The following is a 6,225-nucleotide window of genomic DNA, read 5'->3' as shown; positions in this document are numbered from 1 at the left end:
CGCACCTGAGCGCAGGTGAGCGGCGGCGCCGAGCCCGGCACCCCCCGGTGCGTCCCGGAGCCCCCACGGGCCCGGGCCGGGCTGCGGGAGCTCGCTGTGCAGCCAGCGCCGCAGCGGCAAAGCCGAGGGTAGCGCTAAATCCGGGCCAGAGCCCAGTGCGGGCTGTGTGCAGGCACCGCCTGAGCGATGTGCGAGTCTCAGCTCGGCCCGCAGAGCTTTCAGAGCAAAGCTGAGAAGAGCACGGGCTCTTCCTAGAGTGCAGGAAGGGAGAGGCTTGAGCTGCCAACCAGCTACAGAGCAAAGTATTCCTTATCAGTTGAAGTTCCTTAAAATCTAAGTTCTGGTCATATCCCACCCTTTAGTAAGGAGAGCCCTCTCGGATACTTTAATGTATTGATGTGCTGACCTAAGAGGGGAAAAAAAACACCCCCACTGTTCTACTCACAAGGGAATTTTTCTCTGTGTTTGCAAACAAAAAGTGAATTTGTCCAGTTTCCTTCAACTTGGTTGCTATGAGCAATTAGTACTGCTAAGGAGAGTGTGAAGCCAGGTATTCCCCCTCCTTTTTTTCTCTCTTTTTATCAGTTGTTCATTATGGGGAGGAGGCAGTTCAGAGTATTTCTGCTTGTAATGACCTTCAAGTTGGTTTTTTTAAAACAAAACCCCTGCACTTTGGGAAAGCTGGCTGCTTCTTGCCTTCCCTCTGGGCTGCTTAAGGGGATGGACAGGGTCCAGCATGACGCTATTATTTATCAGCGTTTCTGAAGACTAAGAATGTAACTGGGCAGGTAGCACAAGAGGTCAGTTACCCAAAACTCTGCACTTTAGATAAAAAATAAGGATGGAGAAACAGCCCCTTCACCAACTTTGTTGCCCTCCTCTGGATGTGCCCTTCAATGTCTTTCATGGAGTGAGGGGCCCAGAACTAGATGCAGGATTTGAGGTGCATCCATCCAGGTACTTTTTAATGCAGCAAAGAATGTGCCTGTCCAAGCTATAGGCTGCCAGTTTTCCCAGGAGAATGCTCTGGGATGTTTCAGACCATTTACTGAAAATGTGTCAAGAAGTCGTTTTGATAATGCAAAATTGGTTTGATCACCTGAAAAATCGTATCACTTACTATTTGTTGTGGCAAAAGGACTTGCCAACCCATTTGGGGGAAAGGTGCTACAGCGCAGCACATCTGTGTCCTTGATCATTTGGGAACTTGGCTGGAAATTGCACAGCTGCTGGTGAAACTAGTTTCTCCTCTGAAAGAAAGGATAGGAATTGCCTAAACTCAAATGTGGAATCCGAAGCGATTTAGTTGCGTTTCCCTCGATTTTAGCAACGGCCACAAGATGGCACAGGGCCGCTCCGAATAGGATGGGACTTGGCTCCCTGGGGGAAAAGGGCTTTCCGAGCTGCCTGGAGCAGTGGCTCGGCTGAGCGCTTGGAAATGAGCCGCGGGCACACGATGCCCGTGAGCCGTGCCCTCAAGCCCCGTGTGGGACAGCCGGACCGAGGGTGACACGCACCCCGAGTGGCCTTGGCACTGCCAGAGCAGCTCGGTGCCGGGGCTCCGGGAGAAGGGGCTCTCCAGATCAATAAACGCCTTGTCCAAGGGCTCTGTTTTGGCGGCCCAGCTCCCGCTGGGCTGGTGAATTCCCTGCCGGGCCGGGAGCTGCCCGCGCTGGCCGGGTGTGGGCAGCAGCCAGGGCTGTCCTGGGGGTGGCAGCAGCGCAGGGGAGCGGACACGCAGGGACAGGGCAGGGCTTGGCGTGGCAGCAGCGCGGGCGATCCCAGGGCTTTGTGGCGGAGCCCAGGGCAGGATGCCGGCCGCACGGGAGGCGGCGTTCCCGGCCGTGGCAGCGCTAAATGCGGTGTCCGCAGCGAGACCCAGTGCCGGCAGCTTTGCTGCTGTGCCTCTCGGCTGGCTATCGAGTGTCAGCGTCCAGCCAGCATCCAAACTTATTTCCGGCACAAATATTTCTATAATGGCTGGAAAGGGGCAGGAAAGAGACACAGATCATTCCCTCTGGCTCGCACCACTCTATGGGTTGTGCTGTCCTGTAAATCCCTTGTCCCGATGTGGAAATCCCACCAGCCACAGCCACCAATGGCACTGAAGTCAACACCGTTATGGCAAATTATCTTTTCTCTCTTACTAATGATAAGAGAAGTAATAATCCTCCTACATGACTAATTACAGCCACAGAAATTGTGCTAATGAAAAGAACTCCCTTTGCCAGCATTCGAAAAGTTACAATTTACATGAACTAAGAAGCTTATGTAAATAATGATCATTATTTTGTACATGGCTCTCTCTGGTCCCATCTATTCTGATCTCAGTAAATCAGGGTGTAATTAATCATAGAGGATTAAATGTTGCAGGACAAAGACTAGAAAATTCAGTAGAAGCAATACTCTGGTTGCTTCTGATTTAAAATAAGCTTGGGTTATCTGTCCCGAAGGACATGACAGCTCTGCTTCCCACTGCCAGCTCCTCTTGCTGCTCTCAGAAATCAGTGTAATTCTTGTTTCAAGTTTTGGGTTTTTTTATTTCTTAAAGATTTTTTTTTTTAATAGAGACCTTTATAATCTTTTTTTTTAATAAATAGAGACCGATATTATAAAGGTCTTTATAGAGACCTTTATAATAGAGACCTATATTTTAAAGAAAATAGAGACCTTTATAAGAGACCTCTTTAAATCATCATGTCTTTGTAGGACTGTAAGCCCCAGAGTGTCTCAGAGATGTACTGGCCCTGAGCTGCAGGCTTGGGTCTCCCAGCCTGGATCACATTGCTGACACACGGCTTCAGATCTCTCTGTTGTTCTTGTGGTGTTTATTAGTGCAGACCTGTGGTCTGTGCTCCTCCCCAGCCTTTCAGCCTCCCCAAAAGATGGGGTGTGGTGGAACCTGTGAGCACAGCACTGTGGTCCTTGTGGAGCCAGGAGACCTGAGTGGTAACATGATCCTCCATGCCAGAGGAGAGGTCTGGGGAGGAATGTGTGTCTCAGGGAACCTGGAAATTAAATATAATGGACACCAAACTGTAAAAAAATATTTTGATTTAGCACTGGGAGAAATAGACACCAAAAAGGCAAAGAAAAAGCAAAATAATTTTATTGCTTGGGATGTTGAAGTCAGTAATGTCTGTGTGAAAGACAGCCTGGTACAGAAACAGGGTGTTCCCTGTGCAAAAAATCTCCAGAGCAATAAGGGAAGGGCTTTGGCTAGCTGGAGTTGCCACTGGCCTCTTCCCTCTCCCTGTGGCCCAGGCAGGTGGGTGCATGGCAGGTAAAGCTCCTGGAGCAGAGTTCAAAGGTTACAGAGATGTTATGAAGCAGAGTCTCTGCTCACAGCAGAAAAGAAAAACAAACAAACAAACAACAAAAAAAGAGAAAATAATATTTAACTCTCTTAAACTTTGAGACAACAACAATTCTGAACAGATGTGTCAGTGACCAATTTCTTAGGATACATTTCTCACAGTAGGACATCCTCGGGATCCCTTTCCTATCACAGCAAGACAGAGGAGCTGTGAGGCATAAGCATATAAGCACCATGTGCCCTATGCTGAATCACAAAAGAGGCTGTCAAGGAAGAAGGTAGATAATAAGCTGTGGAAACAAGGAAAAAGCTTAATGACGTTTTCTCATCTCTTTTTTTCAAGGCCTATTAAGTCTCCTGGGATATGCTAAAAGCCAGAGAGGTCCCTGTGCTCTGCATGTTAACAGACATTCCCAGAATTTTTTTTTTTTTTTTCCCAGAACTGTTCAAGGGCAAATACAGGGGGAGTCTCTCAGCCATCAGACGCTGCCCTGCTGCCACAGCTGTGGGTGCCCTGAGAGAGCACAGCTGGCTCCTGGCAGGATAGTGCTTGTGCACTGCCTGTGGAGTGACCCCCTAAAAAACCTCCCAGCTGCCAGCTACACAAGGCCATTTAGTAGGTTACCAGACCCCCACTCACCTCTCTACACTCCTGGCTGCAAAACCCAGGTGAACAAGCTGAGCCTGGTGTCAGCTGCCCCTGTCCCCTTGAAGGGTGCACGAGTGCCACAGCAAAGGCCATGAGGTAGGGGATGAGCAACCAGGGTGTCCTGGGGCATTCAGCTGCACACAGCTAGACCCCGAGAATAATTCTGGACCTACTGTTTAAGTTTGTTTTGTCCAGCTGCAAGTATTTAAAATGTCCTCCAGCAGCTCTGTGTAAATGATGTCCCAGTCCCAGGTCCCTGCTGCACTGTGGGTCCTGCTGTCACCAGAGCAGCCTGAATTTGAGATGTCACCCTTGCTGCGCTCTAAATAACCAGCTCAAATGGTCAGAATAGAAGCCTGAATTATGCCACAGCTTGGTGTTTTTCACACCTGATTCTTGTGGTATTGAGGGGCCATCTGCCAGGCAGACCTTAACACCACAAATGAACCCATTTCCTCTCTTTGGCTGCATTAAAAATAATTTGAGCATCAGTTTTCCCAGCCAAATTTAACACCGGTGTCAGGAAAGCACTTTATCTGAAGGTACCAAAGCTGAGGTTCAGCAGGGCCCCAGCCCAGCAGACACAGCACTGCTCACAGGGGGCTGCTTGGGCTGTGTTTTGACTTACCTTGGTGATGCCAGTGTCTTCAGAAGTTGTTTCAGGCAGGAATTACTTTTACTATGTAGGTGGAACACCTAAAAGCAGCCTGGACATGTTTAGGACTTGAGGTGCTCCTGCACTGGAACAGGGGCCTGCCTCCCTCCCAGGCATGGAATCTTTCCCTGGATGGAGGCTTGAGGCTGTGAGAGCTGCAAGTGCTCAAATGTCAAGAGGAAATACCACTGTCATGAAGATCTGCCCACACAATGTGAGGCTAATCTGAATTTTGGAGTGCAAACTCTTCCACTTCCGAACTGTCTTATCTGGAAATGATGCTACAATGTTTAAAAATGACCTTTAGATACCTAGTTCAGACACCATTTTCCTCTGACTATAACCTTCTGGTCACCTAGGGTGTTATAGCATCCAGCAGGGTGATAAGCAAAAATGGTATTAAGTCCTGGCAGAGCCACTGCAAATTGGCTGTGAGCAAAATGGAGATTGATCTCTGTTTAGATGAGAAGCAACACAGTGCTCTGCAATCAGGAAAGCAAATCAAGCAGAGATTTCCTGAGACAAAAGGCTTACAGTGAAATTGATGTAACTGAATGGAAGAGAAAGGAGGAACCATGACTGGTTTCATTAAACATGTAAGCAAGGTGAGCAAATAATTTCTTCCTTGCATCCTGTTTCTTTCCCTGGGAGGACATGGTTTTGCTTGGATTTACTGGTCCTGGGTATTTCTATTTAAGCATCTACATCTGTCTGGCTGATAAATTGTCTCTGAGGGTTTATGTTAGTGGGAGAGGGACCAGAACACAGCTGTGGGGCAGCAGCTCACAGAGGTGGGGGTGTGAGGGCAGGAAGGCTTGGGGCAGGGTGGGTGCTGGAGGTGCCTGGCCCAGCTCCTCATCCTGCTGTGCCCAGAGCCCCCCTCTATCCTCACCCCGGTTTATTCACTGCTCCAGCCCCTCAGCACAGGGGACAGGAAGGAAATTCCCCCTGTGTGCTGGTGGGGATCTCCCTGAACATACACAAGGCTGAGGTGGGCAGGGGTGTGCTCACAGCCACACAGGATCAGCATCCTCCTTCCCGTGGCACAGAAGGGTTAATGGGAACAGGGTTTAGGCACCCCAGCACTTCAATAAACCAATAGACAACTCCATCACCTTGTAGCAAACTGGGAAATTGCTTTCAAATTTAGTGGAGTAAGTCATGGAAGGTTACTTCCTGTGCCTGCAAGTTTTTTAAACCTGGGGCTCTAGGGGGCAAAAAATAAACATCACATCTCATTTGTGTCCTATGCCTTCTGGTTATACCAGCAGAAGAGGCTGATTTTCCCCTGACCTTTTACTTCAGGGAGGAAAGGAGAACTACCAGATGAGAGGTTTCTTCTGTGTGTGGGACACACCGTACTGTGCTCAAGGCCATGGTGAGTAGAGTCACTGACATCTCAGTTGAAATGCCAAAAAGATACTGATGCAGTGAAAGAAATAATGCACATTTTAGGGGCTGTTGGGATGAAGCAATAGCCTGAAGTCACATAAGCAACTTAGACACATGTCCCCAGAGGCTCCTGCCCAGCGTGACCCAAGGGGTCACAGCCTGCTCTCATTGCATTAGGGGGTGACTTTGGGCAGTGCATTTCAGGCAGCACCA

The sequence above is a fragment of the Vidua macroura genome, chromosome 10 (assembly GCF_024509145.1).
Source record: "Vidua macroura isolate BioBank_ID:100142 chromosome 10, ASM2450914v1, whole genome shotgun sequence".
Lineage (NCBI taxonomy): Eukaryota > Metazoa > Chordata > Aves > Passeriformes > Viduidae > Vidua > Vidua macroura.
This window is presented reverse-complemented; position numbering follows the sequence as displayed.